Source organism: Lithobates pipiens, unplaced genomic scaffold, assembly GCF_037356315.1.
Source record: "Lithobates pipiens isolate NorthernLeopardFrog02 unplaced genomic scaffold, aLitPip1_a1.2 Scaffold_25, whole genome shotgun sequence".
NCBI lineage: Eukaryota > Metazoa > Chordata > Amphibia > Anura > Ranidae > Lithobates > Lithobates pipiens.
The window spans coordinates 226,158,600-226,182,472 of NW_027507787.1; the positions used below are offsets into that span (position 1 = coordinate 226,158,600).

Genomic DNA, 23,873 nt, shown 5'->3' on the forward strand with positions numbered 1-23,873 from the left:
TATCAGACTTATGAGAAGGTTTGACCAGAGGAGTTTCTTGGTTTTCATGTTTCGCAGTGGCTACATGTGAACATGCCCAGATATTTACATTGATCTCCCCTCCCTTCACTTCTGAGTTTATGCTGGACAACATTATCTGTTATTGATTTAGCATGTTTAAAAGGCCAGCATAATAAATTTTAGATTGAAATAATTTACATTCAGTACATTTATAAATTCATTTGGTAAATCGAGTGAATCATCCCATACAGCAAACACATCATCTATATACCTGTACCACAGAATGATGTGATCCATGTATAAAGCTAGCTCCTCCGAGGATAGGAGCATACGTTCCCATTCCCCCAGGTACAGATTTGCGTAGGATGGGGCACAACATGTCCCCATCACCCCCTATACCTGGAGGGAGTGGGAACCATTCAACATATAGTCATTGTGATGAAGAATATATTTGAGTGACTCTAAAATGAATTCAGTCGATCATGTGAGCTACGCTGTGACAGGACTCGTTTTATGCAGGACAGACCCTTGTCATGTGGGATTAAATGTGCCTAGATGTCTATGGCAACTAAATGAGATATATGTGACCCATTAGGGATCTGGAGTAGATGGATAGTATCCTGTATGTATGTGAGAAGGCTTACAACATACGGTCATATACCTTTGTACTGAGGTTTTTGGTAAGGGAGCCATTCCCTGAAATTATTAGACAAAGGGGTGAATGTTTCCTTGTTGAGTTTAGGTAGAGCATAAAAGACAGGAGTACGGTAGGAAAGGTTGTTCTAATAAATTCCCATTGGTCCATAGTGGTCACACCCTTTAGGTATGCGGCATCTACAATCTGGTAAAATTCATTGTTGAATCTAGCAATAAAAGTACTGTTATTCTGACAATACCAGTGTTGGTTTTGCAGAATTTTGTTACACATAGGAATGTATTGATAGTTATCCAACACAATGATATTTCCTCCCTTATTGGAGGGCTTAATTGTAATGCAGAAGGATGATACCCTTTCCCCTTACCACCTTCCGCTTCTCAGCCGACCAGGCTTGCAACAGTAAATAACACATTAGCTTGTCTTCAGTAAGTAGCTTAGCCCTCAACATCCATTAAATACTGTTCCCTTGGCTGAGACAATGATGAGGCAATAAGTATATTTGCTTACAACTTTACTTGAAGAGGTTAACAAACTACAACAGTTCAGATTGTGGTATAATCTTCTGTGTAAACAATTTACACAATTCCCAATTATTGATAATAGTAAAGAGTGTTGGCAATAGCAAACAGTTCAGGAATTTCCCAAGTCCTGATATTAACAAGCCTCCAATCTCTTCCCCAGGTCCAAGGGGGAGCTCTCCTCCTCAGAGGTCCATCCTTCCGCCAACAGCTAAAGTTGTAAAAGACTTAGATTGGCTCTAATAAGATACATTTATTACCTTTTGAAATATATTATTTGAGGAAATCCATGTTCCTCTTCCTCTTTATATTTTGTATAGCATTCAAAACATCTTGGTTCCTTAAAGTGTAGACAAATGGGTTGAGCATTGGAACCACAGCTGTATAAAAGCAAGGTCAGCAACTTGTCCAGTTCCTTGGAACCTTCAGATTGTGGTTTGCCATACAATATAATGATTGGGCCATAGAATAATATTACCGTAGTGAGATGGGAGGTACAACTGGAATAAGCTTTCAGTCGTCCCTTTGAGGAATGAATTTTCAGTATGGTGGAGATGATGAATACATAGGAGGTCATAATAAGCAAAAAAGGAAAAAATAGCAACAGTGCATCCTCACATAACATAAATATGTTTCTGCTTGTAGCATCACTAGAGGTTATTGCATACAGTTCTTTCAGTTCACAAAAGAAATGGTCAACATTTTGTGTTTGACAGTAGGATAATAGAGATGTGGTTAACACATGGGCTGCTGCATTAGTCACAGATATAAGCCAAGGGGTTAGAGCCAATGAAAGGCATACATCTTTACTCATGAGTAGGGATGAGCCGAACACCCCCCGGTTCGGTTCGTACCAGAACTTTCGAACGGACCCCACGTTCGTTACGAACGTTAGAACCCCATTGAAGTCTATGGGACTAGAACGTTCGAAATGAAAAGTGCTAATTTTAACGGCTAATATGCAAGATGCTGTCCTAAAAAGGGTTTGGGGACCTGGCTCATGCCCCAGGGGACATGGGTCAATGCCTAAAATGTTTTTAAAAACGGCCGTTTTGGCGGGAGCACTGATTTTAATGACGATTAAAGTGAAAAAAAAGAGTGAAATATTCCTGTAAATATGGTGCCTGGGGGGTGTCTGTAGGATGCCTGTGAAGTGCCACGTGTTTCCCGTGTTTAGAACAGTCCCTGCACAAAATGACATTAAACGGAAATAACACCATTTAAAACTGCTTGCGGTTTTAATGTTATATCTGGTTCCTGCAATATGGTTGAAAATCATTGAGAAAAATGGCATGGGTAGCCCTCCCTGCCCATTACCAGCCTATTTGGGTCTTGTACGCATATTAAGGGGAACCCTGTACCCATATTAAAAAAAGGAAATGCGTGTGGCCCCCAGGCCCTATATACTCAGAACAGCAGTATACAGGCGGTGCAAACAAGACAGGGACTGTGTAGGTTTGTTATGTTAAGTTGAATCTGTTTGTAATTTTCAACTGGTACATTTTTAAAGTGTAGCTCCAGTCCAAAAAACTATTTTTAAGCTTTTTGGAAAACATAGGGAAGGGTTATCACCCCTGTATAATTTGTTTTGTCGTCCATCTTTTTTCATCTCACTTGCTGCTGTCTCCTTCCGTTTGCAAGTAGGAGATGTTTGTAAGTTGGATGTTTGAAAGTAGGGGCCTGCCCTATATGCTCTGCAGAAATGGCGGAACAAGGTGTTGGTTTTGCCACAACATTGTAAGCCCTCAAAGTGACTCTTGGTGGGCGCTGGAGCGCCCTGCTGTGAACGATTATATCAAGAATTGTAATTACATGCCATTGTTGAACAGTGGTAGAAAAATTGACCTTTGGTGGTTGTGGTGCTGGTGCCACAACACTATAAGTCCTCACCGTTACTCTGGGTGGGCACAGGAAGGGGCCCTCCTACGAAATATTATATCAAGAATTGTAATTACATGTCCCTGTTAAACAGGGGCAGAAAAATTGGGCCTTAGGCACTGGTGCTGGTGCCACCACACTGCAACCTCTGCCATATACTCTAGTTTTATTGCAGGAATTAGCCCTGCTGCAAAGCATTGCATCAAAAATTTTACTTAAACGCCCCTGTTAAACAGGGGCAGAAAAATTGGTCCTTGCTGGCCTTCCAGACACGGTAATGGCCTGAAGGGAGTTGGGTAAAACAGCAGTTGGGTAGTTTATATTGTGCTGGAGGCACACAACACCCACTAACTCCTGCAGATGCCTTTTTTATAGAACACCAGAGATAAAGGGGTATATCTCCTAACACTACTGACTGCAAGCTCTATTATTAAAGATAGATCACTAGCTATATAGGTGAGGTGAATATCGCGGTGTATACTGCGTTCAGGGCAAGCAGACAATAACCAGAGAACAGCAGAGATAAAGGGGTATATACAGATGTATACTGTGCTGTGCTGGAGGCACACACAACTTCCAATAACTCCTGCAGATGGCAATTGGGCTCAAATAGAGAACAGCTATGTAGGTGGATATAGCGGTATGTACTGGGTACAGAGCACGCAGACAGCACGCACTATCTCCTAACACTACTGACTGCAAGCTCTATTATTAAAGATAGATCACTAGCTATATAGGTGAGGTGAATATCGCGGTGTATACTGCGGTCAGGGCACGCAGACAATAACCAGAAAACAGCAGAGATAAAGGGGTATATACAGATGTATACTGTGCTGTGCTGGAGGCACACACAACTTCCAATAACTCCTGCAGATGGCAATTGGGCTCAAATAGAGAACAGCTATGTAGGTGGATTATAGCGGTATGTACTGGGTACAGAGCACGCAGACAGCACGCACTATCTCCTAACACTACTGACTGCAAGCTCTATTATTAAAGATAGATCACTAGCTATATAGGTGAGGTAAATATAGTGGTGTATACTGCGGTCAGGGCACAGACAATAACCACTACACAACAGCAAGATAGGAAATCAGCCAAAAACGATCGATGTGTACTGTGTTGAAGGTACACAGAACACCCACTGCTTCAGATGCCAACACACTACACGAGGCCGCCTCAATGGCGGCCTTATATAGTGTGGGGCGTGCACTACACAGCCTGAGCTATGATTGGCCACAGGCATCCTGCCTGTGGCCAATCATGGCTCTCCTCGCTGCTGGCGCTGCGATTGGCCAAGCATGCGGGGTCACAGTGCATGCTTGGCCAATCATGAGCCAGCAATGCACTGCGCCATCGCAGTGCATTGTGGGCCATGAGCGGCACACGAATTTTGACGCGAACGGACCAAGTGTTCGGATTTCGCCGAACGGACGAACAGCCAATGTTCGAGTCGAACGTACGTTCGACTCGAACACGAAGCTCATCCCTACTCATGAGTAAGGAATATTGTAATGGTTTACAGATTGCTACGTATCGGTCATAGGACATGGAGGTCAGTAGAAGTATACCACAAGCAGCTGACAATGGGAAGAAGTACACCTGAGTCATGCAGGGAGAGAAAGACATCCAATGGTCATGTGTTAGGAGTATGGAAGTTTTGGAAGAGCAACTGAAACATATATAACATCACTAATATCAAGATTACTCAAGAAGAAATACATTGGAGTATGGAGCTGAGGAACCAGACGCACCAATACAGCAATGGTCGTGTTTCCAAGGACAGCCATCAGATACATCAATAAAACTGCAGTGAAAATAGACATTATCCAGTTTCAGAGATGGGAAAAGCTGAAATGTGGAACATATTTTCTGTAATGTTTAAGCATTCCTCTTCCTTGCATGGAAATAAATAAAAATGGATTTTATTTTTTCATTTATGTAACCAGTTGCGTTGTGGCTGTCATACATAAACAACTGAATTGCTGCTCCTTGAGGGCAGGAGGGCATTTTAAAATGGCCTCCCCTTTGTGGTGCTTGACCTTGCACCACATGATTGCTGTGACCAATATTCCCCTCACAATAGGGGATTCTCGGCTGAAAGTCCGGCAGATGGCAGACCTTGCTGGGAAGAAAACTACCACATGCATGCACGAGCGTGATGACATTGCAGCTCCGGCCACTCACAGCGCTGGAGCCGCGATACCCAGAAGATACGCCAATGGAACATGTCAGCTCCCTTGGCGTGGACCAAGTGAGATGCTGGCGCCTCGTTCTAAGGTAAGTATTTCATAATGAGCTGGTATGCGGTGCATACCAGCTCATTATGCCTTTTCCCTTGCAGGTTTACTCCCTCTTTAAAGTCTATGGGACACGGACATGAAAAATCAAAAGTGCTCATTTTAAAGGCTTATATGCAAGTTATTGCCATAAAAAGTGTTTGAGGACCTGGGTCCTGCCCCAGGGGACATGTATCAATGCAAAAACATTTTTTAGAAAACTGAAGTTTTTTCAGGAGCAGTGATCTTTTTAATGGTTAAAGTGAAACAGTAAAATTGAAATATTCCTTTAAATATCATACCTGGGGAGTGTCTATAGTATGCCTGTAAGGCGACACATTTTTCCCGTGTTTAGAACAGTACCACAGCAAAATGACATTTAGAAAGGAAAAAATTGTCATTTAAAACTGATCACGGCTGAAATGAATTGTTCTGTCTCAGCAATATAGATAAAATTCATTGAAAAAAAAGAGCATGGGATACCCCCAGTCCATTACCAGGCCCTCTGGGTCTGATATGAATATTAAGGGGAACCCCGAACCAAAATTTTAAAAAAATTGCGTGGGGGTCCCCCTGAAATCCATACCAGGCCCTTCAGGACTGGTATGTATTTTAAGGGGAACCATGCACCAAAATGTTTTAAAAAATGGCGTAGGGGTCACCCCAAAATCCATACCAGACCCTTATCGTAGCATGCAACCTGGCAGGCCGCAGGAAAAGAGTGGGGGATGAGAGAGCGCCCCCTCCTAAACCATACCAGGCCACATGCCCTTAACATGGGGAGGGTGCTTTGGGGTCTGACCCCCAAAGCACCTTGTCCCCATTTTGATAAGGACAAGTCCTCATCCCCACAACCTTTGCCCGGTGGTTGTGGGGGTATGCGGGTGGGGGCTTATCAAGCCACCTGTAACAAGAGGATCTCCAGATCCCGGCCTCCCCCGTATGAATTGATAATGGGGTATATTATACCCCTACCATTTCACAAAAAATGTGTCAAAAGTGGTAAAAAAGGACAAGAGTCACTTTGGGGCGAGTCCTTTATTAAAAAATAAAAAATAAAAATGTCCCGCAATGTAAATTCACGCCGCCCGACAGACCAAAAAAGAAAAAAAAGAAAAATGCTACAACCGTTTCGCCTCCATGGGAGGCTCCCGCCGACTGGCGCTTCTTCTCTGACAGTTCTTATATAGCTGAGGGTGGTGAAGACATGGGGAGGCCCCTGTGGCATCAGAGGGTGGTGGGGTCACTCGTTTAAGTCACCAGGTGGCCCCACCTTCAGCTATATAAGAACTCTCACAGAGAAGAAATGTCAGTCAGCGGGAGCCTCCCACGGAGGTGGAACAGTTGCAGCGTTTTTTTCTTTTTTTTGCTCCGTCAGGTGGCGTGAATTTGCATCACGGGACTTTTTTTTTTTTTTTTTAATAAAGGACTTGTCCCAAGCTGACACTTTTTTTGTGAAATGGTAGGGGTACAATGTACCCCATTACCAATTCACACAGGGGGGGAGGTCGAGATCTGGGGGTGCCCTTGTTAAAGGGAGCTTCCAGATTTTGATAACCCCCCTCCACAACCACAGAGCAATGGTTGTGGGAATGAGGCTCTTATCCCTATCAACATGGGGAGGGCATGTGGCCTGGTACAGTTTAGGAGGGGGGGATGTTCTCTCGTTTCCCAATCTTTTCCTGTGGCCTGCCAGGTTGCATGCTCAGATAAGGATCTGGTATGGATTTTGAGGGGACCCCTACACCATTTTTCTTTCTTTTTTTTTTATTTTGGCCCGGGTTCCCTTTTCAAAATCATACCAGTCCTGAGGGGTCTGGTATGGATTTTGGAGGGGACCCTTACGCCATTTAAAAAAAAAAATGGCACAGGGTTCACTTTAATTTCCATATCAGACCTGAAGGGCCTGGTAATGAACTGGGGGATCCCATGCTCTTTTTTTCAATGAGTTTTATCTATATTGCCGAGACTCGACAATTCATTACAGCCGTGATCAGTTTTAAATTACAATTTTTCCTTTAGAATGGTACCACAGCAAGATGACATTTCTAAACACGGAAAAAATGCACCACTTTACAGGTATACTATAGACACCCCCCAGGTACAATATTTAAAGGAATATTTCATTTTTATTGTTTCACTTTAAGCATTAAAAAAAATCACTGCTCCCAAAAAAACGGCATTGATACATGTCCCCTGGAGCAGGACCCGGGTCACCAAACACTTTTTATGCCAATAACTCGGATGTAAGCCTTTAAAATGAGCACTTTTGATTTTTCATGTTAGTGTCCCATAGACTTTAATGATCTTCCGGCACCTTTTGAATTTGCAGCGAACACCTCGTATTGTTTGCTGTTCGGCGAACATTGGGCTTATTCCTAATTACAAACGGTGTAGTGCGACATTTTGGAGTCACACAGGACCCCTTCTTCTTGCATGACATTTGGTATTGAGGCCAAAAAATAAAATTTTAGTCTCATCTGACCACCGTAAACATACCTTGAAGATTCTGAGTCTACATGGAAAAAGGCATTATGGTCAGATGAGACTAAAATGTAATTATGTGGCCTCAACACCAAACTATATGTCTGGCGGAAATCCAATACAGCTCACTAGGAATGTGCCCGATGTTTTAATCAAATGTAAGTTCGACTCGAAAATCAGGTGTTCGCCTGTTTGCCGAACAATGAAAATTATGCGGTGTTCGCTGCAAATGTGAAAGCCGCGGAACACCGTTAAAGTCTATGGGACACTAACATGAAAAACGAAAGCTTATATGCAAGTTATTGTCATAAAAAGTGTTTGGGGACTCAGGTCCTGCCCCATGGGACATATATCAATGCAAAAAGAGTTTTAAAAACTGCCATTTTTTCAGGAGCAGTGATCTTATTAATGCTTAAAGTGAAACAATAAAAATTAAATATTCCTTTAAATATCATGCCAGGGGGGTGTCTTAGGGGTCCCCCCAAAATCCATACCAGACTCTTATCCAAGCACGCAACCTGGCAGGCCACAAGAAAGGAGGGGGTGATAAGAGAGCATCCCCCCTCCTGAACCATACCAGGCAACATGACCTCAACATGGGGAGCCCCCCAAAGCACCTTGTCCCCATGTTGATGGGGTCAAGGGCCTCATCACCACAACCCTTGCCCGGTGGTTGTGGGGGTCTGTGGGCGGGGGGGCTTATCAGAATCTGGAAGCCCCCTTTAACAAGGGGATGCCCATATCCCAGCCCCCCCATGTGAATTGGTAACGGGTACATTGTAACCCCGCCAATTCACAAAAAATAGTGTCAAAAATTGTAAAAGCCGCAACAGCTCAGCCACCATAAGAGGCTCCCGCACACTGCATGCTTCTCGCTTTGACAGCTGTTATATAGCTGAGGGTGGGGACACTCTGTGACGTGAACAGTGACTCCGCCTTACTCTGATGTCACAGGGGGCGGGGTCTCACATTTACATCACCGAGTGGCCCCCGCCCTCAGCTATATAACAGCTGTCATCGATAAGAAGCATTGCTCGGCAAGAGTCTCCCATGAAGACAGAGCTGTTGCTGCTTTTTTTTTCTTTTTTTGGTCCATTGGGTGGCATGAGATGGATCTACATCGTGGGACATTTTTATTTTTAATTTTTTAATAAAGGACATGTCCCAAAGTGTCTATTGTAATTTTTACTATTTTTGACACTTTTTTGTGAATTGGCAGAGGTACAATTTACCTGTTACCAATTCACATGGGGGGGGGCAGGATCTGGGGGTTCTATTTTCCAATAAGCCCCCCACCTGCAGATCCTGGGCAATGGTTGTGGGGATGAGACCCTTCTCCCTATAAACATGACGACAAGATGCTTTGGGGGGCTACTTCAAAGCATCCTTCCCATGTTCTTTTGTCCCCCTTCTTTTCCTGCGGCCTGCCAGGTTGCGTGCTTGGATAAGGGTCTGGTATGAAGTTTGTGGGGGCCCCTACACCATTTTGTTTTTATTTTGGTACAGGGTTCCTCTTAAAATCCATACCAGATGCTTCAGGTATGGATTTTGGGGAGACCTCCACAATTTTTTTTAAATTTGGCACAGGGTTCCCCTTAATATCCATACCACACCTGAAGGACCTGGTATGGATTTTGGGGGGACTCCCACGCAATTTTTTTTTACATTTTGGTTCAGTGTTCCCCTTAATATTCATACCCGACCCAAAGGGCCTGGTAATGGACTGGCAGGGGCCGGGGGAGGGCAACCCAAGCTCTTTTTTTAAATGAGTTTTATCTATATTGCCAAGTCCCGACAATTCATTACAGCCGCGATCAATTTTAAATGACTTTTTCCCTTTAGAAATGTCATTTTGCTGTGGTACTGTTCTAAATACTGGAAAACTGAGCCACTTTACAGGCATTCTATAGACACCCCCCAGCATGATATTTAAAGCAATATTTCATTTTTTTATTGTTTCACTTTAAGCATTCTTAAAATCACTGCTACCGGGAAAACGTCCATTTTTAAAACTTTTTTTGCATTGACTTTTGATTTTCTATGTTCGTGTGTCATAGACTTTAACATGGTTTTTTTTTGGCTCATCCTTACAGCTTATCATCTAAATAACTAGAAATGTGCAGAACGGAAAAATGTGTTTTAATTTTGTTTAGAATAGTTACATAGTTACATAGTTAGTCACGTTGAAAAAAGACACAAGTCCATCCAGTTCAACCACAAAAAAAAAAAATATATATATATATATATATATATATATATATTGTAGACATGTCACTGGAGAAGTGATCGAGGGGGTGTACATCTCACCTAGGTTGCTACACAGTGTGAGATGGTAAATCCAGGATGGATCAGTTTCTCAGCAGCGATATGCTGCTGAGTTGTTATTTAATTTTGCCGGGCCTGGGTTTATATGGAATGGCAGGTAGGTTTGGTAGAGGGACCTGTCATTCCACATCCCCCGATCCAGTTCTGGGTTTGGGATTAGGTGAGCTTTGATCCTAATTAGCCTGGGAAGCTAAAGGCTCTGCAGAGTCTGCAGGTGATCGCTCTCAGCCAGGGAATGAACGATCTGTGTGTTGAAGGAAGCTGCAAGCACTGCCACTGCTGGAGCTAAAACTCACCCTGCGATATCCAGGCGAAAGACGCTGTGTTTGTAAGTGTCAGATAGGTGAGAAGAACCTGTTAGTAAGCGCCCAGCCGGGCTAGGACTTTTATTTTTGTTGTACTTAGAAAGCACGGTGTTGCTGTATATTTTGTTTGCTGGACTGTTTGTACCACGAATAAACGCCAAGATCTGCTTTATAAATTCCAAGTCTGCTGTGAACTGTGTCCAAACACACCCTACCCCGGGAAGATCCCTTACAATTGGTGGAGGTAGCGGGCAACACGGTTGCTAGGGGCAACGGTGTGGACAGACTTGGCTACAGCTGCTGATGTCCTGGGTGAAAGCTGCAACTACACTCCAAGAACAGTCCAGCAACATGGAGGAGATGCTGAAGCAGTTTATGCAAGTGAGTTTGCAACAACAGCAGGCTCAGACAGAGGCCAATAGACGACATGAACAGTCCATGGCTGCACAACAACAACTTATCGAGCACCTGATAGCAATTCGAGAGGCGCCTGTGGTTGCTAATCCCCCCACAGTGATGGGAGCCGCTCCAGAGATTTTTTTTGGGAGAAGGACTGTGCAGAAAGCGCTGCAAAAGATGACTGCTGAGGACGATGTTGAGGCCTTTCTAACAGTATTTGAGCGCGTGGCTGAGCGAGAGAAGTTACCAGCCGCTGAGTGGGCAGAGGTAATTGCGCCCTATTTAACAGGTGAACCCCAAAAGGCCTACTATGACCTCAGTGAGCAAGAGGTTAAGGACTATACTCGGCTAAAAGAGGAGATACTTGCCCGACTAGGAGTTACTACTGCAGTCCGTGCCCAGAGGGTACGCAACTGGAGCTACAGTCTGGACAAATCAGCGAGGTCCCAGATGTATGACCTAATCCATTTGGCAAGAAAGTGGTTGGAGCCAGACACTTCTACTCCTGCACAAATCCTAGAGAAGGTCGTGATGGATCGCTACCTCCGAGCGCTTCCTACTGACCTGCAACGCTGGGTGGGACAAGGTGATCCTAAGAATGCAAACGAACTTGTCAACCTTGTGGAGAGGTTCCAGGCGACTGAGGACTACCTCCGTGATGTTCCTGCAGCATCTTCACCTCCCCGGAGCGCCAGATCTGTGCCGTCAGCTGGTAAGAGACTTCCATCTATTGGGGGAGTGTGGAGGGGTGCTGATGGAGGGAAAAGGGCTCAAGTGGTGTCTCAGGGACAAAAGACTGGTGATGGTCCCGGGTGGCTAAGGGGCTCTGAAAAGGACTCCTTGCCAAAGAGACCAGGCCCTATCCAGTGTTGGAGATGCCATGAGGCGGGACACGTGTCGGCCCATTGCCCTCTTACCTCTGAACCCATGGAATGTGACGCTAGCCGGCGTCAGTCGCTATTTGCGGAACCATCTTGTGCTGCAGTTCCTGGACTAGAGACTGAACCGCAAATCTGCAACATCACAATCAATGACTTTCCTGTTAAAGCGTTAATGGACTCAGGAAGCCTTGTAACCTTGGTGCATGCTAGCCTGGTGACTGGGGACTTAGAGTCTAAAAAGCATATGAGCGTTGTGTGTATACATGGTGATACACAAGTGTACCCTATAGTGCTGGCTAAAGTCGGGACTGAACAAGGCACAGTACAATATGAAGTGGGTGTGGTTAAAAACCTCATGCATAATGTAATATTGGGGCGCGATTTTCCTTTATTCTGGGCTCTCTGGGAAAAAAGAAAAATCCCCAAAAGGAGTGAGGATACCTCTAAGGTGGTTGCCTTGTCCACTGTGAATGATAAAAGTGTACAGGATGAAAATGATTGTTTTCCTTTGCAGGTCCTGGCTGGGGAGGAGGAGGCTCCTCCCACTGAGCAAAATATACTAGACTTAGAGGTGTCTAGCGATAATTTTGGGGCTGCACAATTACAGGACCCCACTCTCAAAAATGCGAGAGAGCAGGTTGCTGTTATGAATGGGGTACCTCAGGAACCAGATGCTGAAAAAAGATTTCCACATTTTTCGGTGACTAATGATCTTTTCTATAGAGTCAATAAGATTAAGGATGAGATTGTGGAACAGCTTCTGGTACCTAAGCCGTACCGGCGTCAGGTGCTTGACATGGCACATAACCATGTTCTTGGGGGACACTTGGGGACTGACAAAACGCGAGAGAGGGTTCTCCAGAGGTTTTTTTGGCCGGCCATATATGATGACATTAAAAAATACTGTGAGTCGTGCCCCACATGTCAGGTTAGTGCCCCAGTGTCACATTTTCGCAGTCCTTTGGTTTCGCTCCCTATTATAGAGGTGCCTTTTGAGCGTATTGCCATGGATTTAGTGGGTCCCATTGTAAAGTCAGCTAGAGGACACCAGTATATTTTGGTAGTCCTGGATTATGCGACCCGCTATCCTGAGGCTGTACCCTTAAGAAACACTGCATCTAAAACAATTGCACGTGAGTTGTTTTATATGTTCTCTAGGACTGGGATCCCCAAAGAAATCCTAACTGACCAAGGTACGCCATTTATGTCGAAAGTAATGAAGGAATTATGCAGACTATTTAAAATCTCACACATCCGTACCTCTGTATACCACCCCCAGACGGACGGATTGGTGGAGAGATTTAATAAAACTTTGAAACATATGTTGAAGAAAGTGGTGGCAAAAGATGGTCGTGACTGGGATCATTTATTACCCTACCTCATGTTTGCTATTAGGGAGGTGCCCCAAGCGTCCACAGGGTTCTCACCATTCGAGTTGGTCTATGGTCATCACCCTAGGGGTCTACTAGACATTGCAAAAGAGACATGGGAGAATGAGTCCACCCCATACAAGAGTGTTATTGAGCATGTAGCACAAATGCAGGACCGTATAGCCACTGTAATGCCCCTGGTAAGGGAACACCTCCAGAGGGCTCAAGAGGCCCAAAGTAGAATTTACAACCGGTCCGCAAGAATCAGGACATTCAACCCAGGCGATAGGGTCCTTATACTAGTCCCCACTGTTGAGAGTAAATTCTTGGCGAAGTGGCAAGGTCCCTATGAAATTGTTGAAAAGGTCAGTGAGGTGAACTACAAGGTGCACCAACCAGGTAGAAGGAAGCCTTTCCAAGTTTATCACATAAACTTGATCAAGCCCTGGAAAGACAGGGAATCCTTGGTGGCGACAAATACTGTTAATAATTTGTCACCACCAATCCCTCCAGTCAAGGTAGGTGATACTCTATCAGTGTCACAGAAACAGGAGGCTCAGGAATTTTTACAGAAAAACAAAAACAAGTTCTCTGACCTCCCAGGGCGTACACACCTCATCCATCATCACATTGAAACTGAGCCTAGAAGCAGAGTAAACCTTAAGCCCTATAGGATACCCGAGGCACGTAGGGAAGCCGTATCTGCCGAGGTAAAACGTATGCTTGCTCTGGGGGTAATTGAGGTGTCACAGAGTGAATGGTCCAGCCCAATTGTGCTAATCCCAAAGCCCAATGGAACTTGGAGGTTCTGTAACGATTTCAGAAAGTTGAATGAGATCTCCAAGTTCGATGCGTATCCTATGCCCAGGGTAGATGAGTTGATTGAGAAGTTGGGTAACGCCAGGTACATAACCACCCTCGATCTCACAAAGGGCTACTGGCAGATTCCACTTTCTGGTGAGGCTAAAGAGAAAACTGCATTCTCCACCCCTGATGGGCTATTCCAGTATGTAGTGATGCCATTCGGGTTACATGGAGCGCCTGCAACTTTCCAGAGGTTGATGGACTTGATTCTGCGACCACATCGTGATTACTCAGCTGCCTACCTCGATGATGTGGTCATTTTTAGCCCTGATTGGGAAAGTCACCTCTGTAAGGTACAGGCCGTGTTGGATGCCATAAGTGATGCGGGGTTGACCATAAATGCCGAGAAGTGTGCTCTAGCCCTAGAAGAGGCCAAATATCTAGGCTACATTATTGGGAGAGGGTTGATTAAGCCACAGCTAAATAAAATTGAGGCAATACAGAATTGGCCTAGACCCCTGACAAAGAAACAGGTTAGAGCTTTCCTGGGTATTACGGGGTATTACCGTAGATTTGTGCCGAAATTTGCCTCAGTTGCTGCTCCACTAACTGACTTGACAAAGGGCGGAAAGACAGCAATGGTCACGTGGACCCCAGAGGCCGAGAAGGCTTTCCAAAGCCTTAAGTCTGCCTTGTGCCAACCACCTGTCTTAGTTACCCCCGATTTCAGGCGAGAATTTCTGGTCCAGACAGATGCCTCTAACACAGGCTTAGGTGCAGTACTCTCACAAGTAGTGAATGGTGAGGAGCATCCGGTGACGTACTTGAGTAGAAAACTAACCCCGGCCGAGAAAAATTATGCCATTGTGGAGCGAGAATGTTTGGCAGTGAAGTGGGCCCTAGAATCGTTAAAGTATTACTTGCTAGGCAGGAAATTCAAGTTGGTGACAGACCATGCCCCCCTAACATGGATGAAGTTAAACAAGGAGAGAAATGCAAGAGTGACTAGATGGTTTCTCTCCCTACAAAACTTTAATTTCACTGTGGAACACAGGCCAGGGAAATTACAGGCAAATGCTGACGCATTGTCAAGGGTAAGTTGTCTGTGGGGACAAAAGGCTCAGCCCTCCGGTCTGAAAAAGAGGGGGGGGATATGTAGACATGTCACTGGAGAAGTGATCGAGGGGGTGTACATCTCACCTAGGTTGCTACACAGTGTGAGATGGTAAATCCAGGATGGATCAGTTTCTCAGCAGCGATATGCTGCTGAGTTGTTATTTAATTTTGCCGGGCCTGGGTTTATATGGAATGGCAGGTAGGTTTGGTAGAGGGACCTGTCATTCCACATCCCCCGATCCAGTTCTGGGTTTGGGATTAGGTGAGCTTTGATCCTAATTAGCCTGGGAAGCTAAAGGCTCTGCAGAGTCTGCAGGTGATCGCTCTCAGCCAGGGAATGAACGATCTGTGTGTTGAAGGAAGCTGCAAGCACAGCCACTGCTGGAGCTAAAACTCACCCTGCGATATCCAGGCGAAAGACGCTGTGTTTGTAAGTGTCAGATAGGTGAGAAGAACCTGTTAGTAAGCGCCCAGCCGGGCTAGGACTTTTATTTTTGTTGTACTTAGAAAGCACGGTGTTGCTGTATATTTTGTTTGCTGGACTGTTTGTACCACGAATAAACGCCAAGATCTGCTTTATAAATTCCAAGTCTGCTGTGAACTGTGTCCAAACACACCCTACCCCGGGAAGATCCCTTACAATATATATATATATATATATATATATATATATATATATATAATCATATCATACCAGACCATATACCCAATCCCATGCCCACAGTTGATCCAGAGGAAGGCAAAAAAAAACAGCAGAGCATGATCCAATTCGCTAAAGCAGGGGAAAAAATTCCTTCCTGATCCCCTGAGAATGCAATCGCATTTTCCCCGGATCAACTTTACCTATAAATGTTAGTACCCAGTTATATTATGTATACTTAGGAAATAATCCAGGCCCTTCTTAAAGCAATCCACTGAGCTGGCCAGAACCACCTCTGCACCTCCGCAGGGAGTCTATTCTACATTTTACTGCGAAGAAACCTTTTCCTATTTGGAGATGAAATCTCTTTTCCTCTAGACGTAAAGAGTGCCCCCTTGTCCTCTTTGTTGACTGTAAAGTGAATAACTCGACACCAAGTTCACTATATGGACCCCTTATATATTTGTATGTTGCTCAAATCCCCCCTTAATCTCCTCTTACCAAGAGTGAATAAATTCAGTTCCTCTAATCTTTCCTCATAGCTGAGTTCCTCCATGCCTCTTATCAGTTTGGTTGCCCTTCTCTGCACTTTCTCCAGTTCCCCGATATCCTTTTTGAGAACTGGTGCCCAAAACTGAACTGCATATTCCAGATGAGGTCTTACTAATGATCTGTACAGGGGGGCAAAATGGTATCTCTCTCTCTGGAGTCCATACCTCTCTTAATACAGGAAAGGACTTTGCTCGGTTTGGAAACCGCAGCTTTGCATTGCATGCTATTATTGAGCATATGATCTACCAAAACCCCCAGATCCTTCTCCACTATGGATTCCCCCAGTTGTACTCCCCCTAGTATGTACAGTATGATGCATGCATATTCTTAGCCCCCAAGTACATAACTTTACATTTCTCAACATTAAACCTCATCTGCCACATGGTTGCCCAATTAGACAGAGCATTGAGGTCGGCTTGTAAATTGGAGACATCCTGTAAGGAGGTTATTCCACTGCATAGCTTGGTGTCATCTGCAAAGACGGAAATTTTACTTTTGATCCCAGACCCAATATAATTTATAAAGATATTAAAAAGTAAGGGTCCCAGCACTGAACCTTGGGGTACACCACTGATAACCTTAGACCATTCAGAGTAAGAATCATTAACCACTACTCTCTGAATTCTGTCTTTTAGCCAGTTTTTTATCCATTTACAAACTGGTATTTCCAAACCTGTAGACTTTGCCTTACACATGATTCATTATGTTACTAATTTTTGTTTTGTTGTGGAAATTGTTTAATTTGGTTTCGGAATTAGCTTGGTTTCATTTTGTTTTCGTTAAATTTAGTTTCCTTTTCATTAAAATTAGTTTCACTTATTAATTTTCTAAAGAATTCCGACTTTTCAGAACAATTCGAATTTGGATTGGTCTAACGAACAATCGTCCTTAACAATCATTACTCATCATCTGTTAGTGGGCTTCCCCACTGACAATGTATGTAAAGCTAAAGAATGCCGTGCCCCCCCCCAAACATACTAGGCCACATGCCCACATGCTCCGCCCTCCCACCCCAAAGCACCTTGTCCCCATGTTGATGGGGACAAGGACCTCTTTCCAATAACCCTGGCCTGTGGTTGTTGGGGTCTGTGGGTGGGGGGCTTATCAGAATCTGGAATTCCCCTTTAACAAGGGGACCTCCAGATCCCATCCCCCCCCCACTATGTGAATGGGTACCCGTCATCAAAAAAGTGTCAAAAGGTGGCCTGGCCGGACTGGAAGATTGACGCTTAGATCCTGAGCTCCCGCTGCCTTACGACCTGCTCAGACTCGCTCCTTCATGGGGACTGCTTTGCGGAACTCCTCAACATCCCGGTCCCGCTCCCCCCGAGGGAATTCGGGGAGTTTAAACAACACAATCCTCGATTTATTCCAGGCCAATAGAGGGAACCTGGCGGCTGCCCAAAACACAAACCAGCAGGCCCTGGTTCCTTCAACTCAGCGCGAATCCCCCTCTGCGCTGTCTGTGGAAAATGAAGGCTCGCACCGTGCCCTACCACCCACACAACCTCAGCTCAGCATACAGGACCTCAAGACCATAGCTGCCAACATAAAAGATACTTTATGTGTGGCCATATCAGAGCTTTGCTTAGACATCCGCCCTCTGACTGACAGAGTGGTTGAGATGGAGGATGCAGTGCAGAAACAAGAATCGCAGCTATGGAAAACAACACACCACGTTGATACACACACTCTCCAACTACGGGTGATATACATACACATGAAACAATTGAAGGGGATCAGATCCTGCACTCAGCGACGAGCATTTTCAACAATTTACTCAAAAGGCCACCCCAGAATCCTATAGGCATGACCAGGATTCACCGAGCTCTGAGACCCAAAGGGAGGGACTCGGATCCCCTGCGAGATATAGTGTGCTGCATTTCAGACTTTAAACTTAAAGAAGAAATCCTCAAACAAGCCAGAGGAATACCACAAATCACGCATGCTGGAACGACGATTCAAATCTATCAGGATCTATCCAGTATCACGCTGCAGCACCGCAGAGATTTGAGACCCTTACTGGATACCCTCTGAGCCAACGGAATTACTTACAAATGGAAGTTCCCATTTTGCCTCTCGGTCTCAGCACTGGGTCGCACCACGCTCCTGAAAGTGTCGGAAGATCTACCACATTTCTTTCGCACTCTCAATATTCCGCTGGTAGAGGTGCCAAACTGGTTTGTGGATTTCCGTCGTTCAGCGGTGAAAAAGGATCTACCCCCAGCTGAGCCTATGGAAGCACAGGACCACAGTCTACAACGGTGCAGATCTTCATTTGCAGCTGATGGCCGCAGTGCACCCAGGGGCCCCCGCCGAAACCGTAGCCCATTCTACCCGCCCAGTTCCCGGAGAGCTAGAAGAGACCGCTGATTACATTCCCAGGTAACTGGCAGTTGTAACAAGACACACATGCCCTGTTTAGCGGTTTTTGGTTTGACCACGTTTAGGACTCTGAGTTTGTCTTAATGTTTAGGATGTGGAACGGCACAGCCGCGGCAATGCAGATCTTTCACTAGCTACCTCGCTCGGTAATCTTTCCCATGGCTTTAATACTTGTTCACACTCACGGTTTTTACAACATGTCTGACTTATCTACATTGTGTGCCTAGCTTCAAAGCTACAGCGACTGGGACTTTTGACAGCCCCCTCTATGGCTACGGCTCCTAATGGCCCATATTACAATCCCCACAATGCCCTGAGACTGGTTTCCCCCCTTCCGCAGGAAGGCGTCAGTGGCAGCCTAAAAGTACGCCAACCCGGAAGTGCAATGTTGTCCGGTGCATCTCCCTTCTACAGCTGACTGATACGGTGGGACCATATTCCACTCTCAGGAACCCTACTTCCGGATGCATGTGGACCTGCAAACCCACTCCACTACAAACCCACTTCAGAACTGACACCGTCCCGAAATTACATAACAAACATTTTCCAACAGTCTACCATGCACCCAATGCAGATGTCAAATCCAAAGGAGTATCTATCCTAATTTTCCGACACTGCCCAATCCAAATTACCGAAACTCAGAAAGACACACAAGGCAGATTCCTCTTTCTTAAAGGCACGCTTTACAACAGGCCCATCACTATTGCCAACATTTATGCACCCAACTCACATCAAGTTACATTCTTCCACAATACCCTCCAATAATTAAACACATTTCAATCTGGTACTCTTATTGTCGGCGGAGACTTCAATGTCGCCCTAAACCCCTCCCTAGACACCTCAAATGGCTTCTCCGTATTGACGTACCAGGCCCTCCATGCGATTAAATCACAACTCCACGATCTCTTGCTACACGATTCTTGGCGGACCCTACATCCCAACGAAAAATACTTCACTTTTTTCTCCCCGCCCCATAACAAATATTCACGACTCGATTACCTTTTCATATCCCAAAATGACCTGTCCTTTCTAACTAGAGCCACTATTGAACCAATGGTCTTATCAGACCATATCCCAATCTCTTTGACTCTTTTCCTTCCTGCCACGGTGGTTCGCTCCCACATCTGGCGCCTTGACAACTCCCTCCTTACAGATCCTGACAATGTTCAGAAGATATCCCAAAGCCTTTCCAATTACTTTACAGGTAACTCGCCAGAAGATTCCGCACCAGACACGATTTGGGCGGCTCACAAATGTGTAGTTAGGGGGGAATTTATCTCCCTAGCTACCAAGCTTCATAAGCTCAGGAAAGCACACATTGAGGATCTAACTAAGCGCATACACTCCTTGGAAAAGAAACACAAAGCCTCTCTAGCGGCTGAGGTCTTGGCGGAATTAACACAAACCAGAGAAGAACTCTTGGGAGAACTCCATAAAAAAGTAAATCGTAATTACACATTGTCCCAAAAAGTTTTCTACGAATATGGCAACAAATCTGGTAAACTATTAGACAGAGCCCTTCAAGTCAAGAAAGCGCAACATACTATCCACACAATTAAAGACACCTTGGGTGCAACACTGTCCTCGACCGAAGACATTGCAAACTAATTTGTCCACTATTTCTCAAACTTATACAATCTTCCTGCCCCACATCAGATGTTCACCCCGACAGATCGCACGACTGCTATTCGAACATTTTTACAAAAATATTCGCCCGACCCCATCACTAGTGAAGAATCCACCGGTTTAAATTCACCGCTATCTGTGGAAGAAACCCTAAACGCCCTGAAACAAATAAAACCTGGGAAAAGACCAGGCCCTGATGGCCTAATGGTCAGCTATTATAAATATTTGCCGGACACACTAATCCCCCAATTGGTTAAAGCCTTCAACAATATTTCGCCCTCAAATGTAGCCCATAAAGTTATCCTAGAAGCACACATCACCCTCATACCGATGCCCGATAAAGACCCCACGTTAGTCACTATCGTCCTATATCACTTCTCAACGTTGACGTGAAACTTTATGTCATAGTGCTAGCAAACTGTATTTTGCTGCTCCTCCCGAGCTTAATTGACTTAGACCTAGTTGGTTTTGTCCCTGGCAGGGAAGCCGGGGATAACACCACTAAAGCGCTTCACATTCACCATTGGCTTTCCACCACTTCTACCCCTGGCTTCTTCTTATCCCTTGACGTGGAGAGGGCATTCGACCGGGTGGCCTGGGACTACATGGAGGCAGTACTACAGGCTGTGGGCATACCACAACACTTACTACGATGATAATGGTACTCTATTCATCTCCCACAGCCAAACTCTGGATTAACAGTTGCCTGTCGAACGCCTTCTCCATTTCCAACGGAATTCGTCAGGGATGTCCTCTTTCGCCCTTGATCTTCCTACTCACCATGGAATCCCTTCTCCGTAAGCTCAGGGAAAACCCGGATATAAAAGGTCTTCACATAAACAACAAAACATATAAAGTTGCAGCATATACTGACGATATATTGCTCTTTCTCTCAGACCCCATTACCTTCATTCCTAATCTTCTTAAAGACTTCTCGTTATTTCATGCTCTATCTAATCTGAAAATACATTTTTCCAAATCAAAAGCCCTAAACGTTTCTCTCCCACACTCATTAGTGTCGCAATGTAAACAAAACTTTCCATTTTGCTGGGAACCTGAATCTATCAAATATCTTGGTATTCAAATCCCCACCAGTTTGAAAGATTTATACGCAAAAAAATTCCAACCTCTCCTTCATACGGTTCAAACTGACCTACACAAATGGCTCATGGGACCTTTCTCCTGGTTCGGCAGATTGGCTATCTTAAAAATGAATGTGCTACCCAGGCTCCTCCATTTGCTTCAAGCTGTTCCTATCAATCTCCCACCGTCGTTTTTCCTCTCTTACAAGCGTATGTGCAGAAACTTCATCTGGTTGTCCAAAACACCCAGACTCAGCTGGGAACGATTGACACTCCCTAAACCGCTAGGGGGTCTGGGAGTACCGGACATTCAGAAATACAATCTGGCATGCCACTTGACCAGAATAGTGGATTGGCACTCCATGAATTTAATAAAGACTGGATCAAACTTGAACAGGCATTCGCCAAGATTCCGCTGGCACACTTGTCGTGGATTCATAAGTCACACACTCCACGAGTCATGTAAACGAATCCATTCATACACACCACGCTGCAACCATTTAGGGAAGCATGCAAATACCTAGAACTGAACCCTACCTCCGGTCCCATGACCCCACTAGATATTAACCCAGAATTTCCACCGGGCCTATCCCTGTGCACACCGCAGACACTTCCACATGGACCCAAGCCAAGAGCGCACAGCTTTTTTCAAAACGGAAAACTTTTATCACACCAAACTTTAGCCTCTTCATTTCTGGACTACCACATTCACTTTTTCAAGTACTTACAACTTAGGCACTTTTTCCAAGACTCCAAACTCAATACAAATTGGTACAGGGATCACACACCTTTTGAATCCATATGTAACAGTAATGAACCCCAAAAACACGTCATATTAACGATCTATGCACTTCTCTTTTCCACACATGACATCCAGCGAGATAAACTAGTTCAACGCTGGGAATCTGATCTTCATATAGATCTATCCACTGAGGATTGGAATCGTATATATCATCATATCTACAAAGGCTCCATAAACATTTCCACTCAGGAAAGTAGATACAAGATATTCTCTAGCTGGTATAGGACCCCCGACAAAATTTGGAAATTTTACCCTAGCATGCTGGCGATGCAAACATGCATTAGGAACTCTAATCCACATCTGGTGGGAATGCCCGCTCTTACAACCATTTTGGATAGAAATTTATCACCATATCTCCCAAATTACAATGTATACCTCAGATTTTACTCCTGCTCAGTTCCTACTACATCACTCCTCCACTTCCAAACAAGCCTACGCTAAATCCCTTACCATGCACCTCATCAATGCGGCCAATCAGTGTATTCCTGTCCACTGGAGGAGCTCCTCACTTCCCACATTGACAGAATGTGTGACACGGGTAGACAAAATAGCGGACATGGAAAGCCTCATACACTAGGCTAAAGATGACTCAACTAAATATGGGAAAATATGGGCATGCTGGAAAAACTTCAGAGAATCCATCAGGTCTGTAGACCAAGGACATATCCCAACCAGTGGCGGCCCGCCCATAGGGGGCGCCCGGGCACCGCCCCCCCTCTCCCTAGGTGTAAAAAAAAAAAAAAGTAAAAAAAAAAGTAAAAAAAAAAAAAAACGGGCCCTTTAAGACATTTAAAAAAAAAAATAAAAAAAAATGTCATTTAACAATTTAACACAGTGTACTGTGGCGCCGGTCACAGTGCACTATGAGAAGCGCCACGTCGATGCAATCACAAGATTGCATCCATGGCGCTTCATTTGCGGGTTAAAAACCCGCCTTGCGGCGCACTGCAGAACGCCGACTAGCTTCCGCCCGTAAAATCACTGTGATTCTACGGGCGGGAGCATTGTCAGTCTTAGACAGGCAGTCACTTCCGGCTTTCGGCTGCTTCACGAAACCCGGAAGTGACGTAGGCAGCTCCGTTCCTTAGCCCGAGCGGAGCTGTCAGACAGTGAGAGGTGAGTCACCGCATAAAGCAGTGTTTCTCAAATCCAGTCCTCAGGCCCCCCCAACAGCAGTGGCGGAACTACCGCCATAGCAACACATGCGGGCGCTATGGGGCCCGCAGTCAAGTGGGGCCCGGTGAGGATAGGCTCCGTGGCTCCGCGGGAGATAGCGGGCGGCTCCGCGGGTGAGAGCGGGCTGTCCGCGGGTGGTCCGCGGGCGGCCGCGGCTCCGCGGGTGGTCCGCGGGCGGACGCGGGTAGTCCGCGGCTCCGCGGGTGGTCCGCGGGCGGCTCCGCGGGTGGTCCGCGAGCGGCTCCGCGGGTGATAGTGGGAGGCAGATGAGAGTGGGCATGAGCGGGCTGGCCAATCAGGGAGCTGACGGGCGGGGGAGCATAGAGATGACATCATCTCTCGCTGCCCTCTCATCCCTGCAGTGCAGTTCCCCCTCACTGTGCAGGCAGCCAGGAAGCAGAGAGATGACATTATCTCTCTGCTGCCTGACTGATAATCTGCTGCCTAACTCTGTGACACAGCAGGAAAGTGGCAGAGCAAGTGACAATCCATAATGTGTGGCTGGCGACGTGGCAAGTGACAACCCGGGACGTGGCAAGTGACAATCCGTAACGTGTGGCAGGTGACATGGCAAGTGACAATCCATAATGTGT

General features: G+C 45.4%; 1 pseudogene; it reads right to left on the reverse strand.

Annotated features, from left to right (window-relative positions):
* Positions 1–1,449: 1,449 nt before the first annotated feature.
* On the reverse strand, positions 1,450–21,132 carry LOC143929830 (olfactory receptor 1J21-like; annotated as a pseudogene).
* Between the last annotated feature and the right edge of the window lie 2,741 nt (positions 21,133–23,873).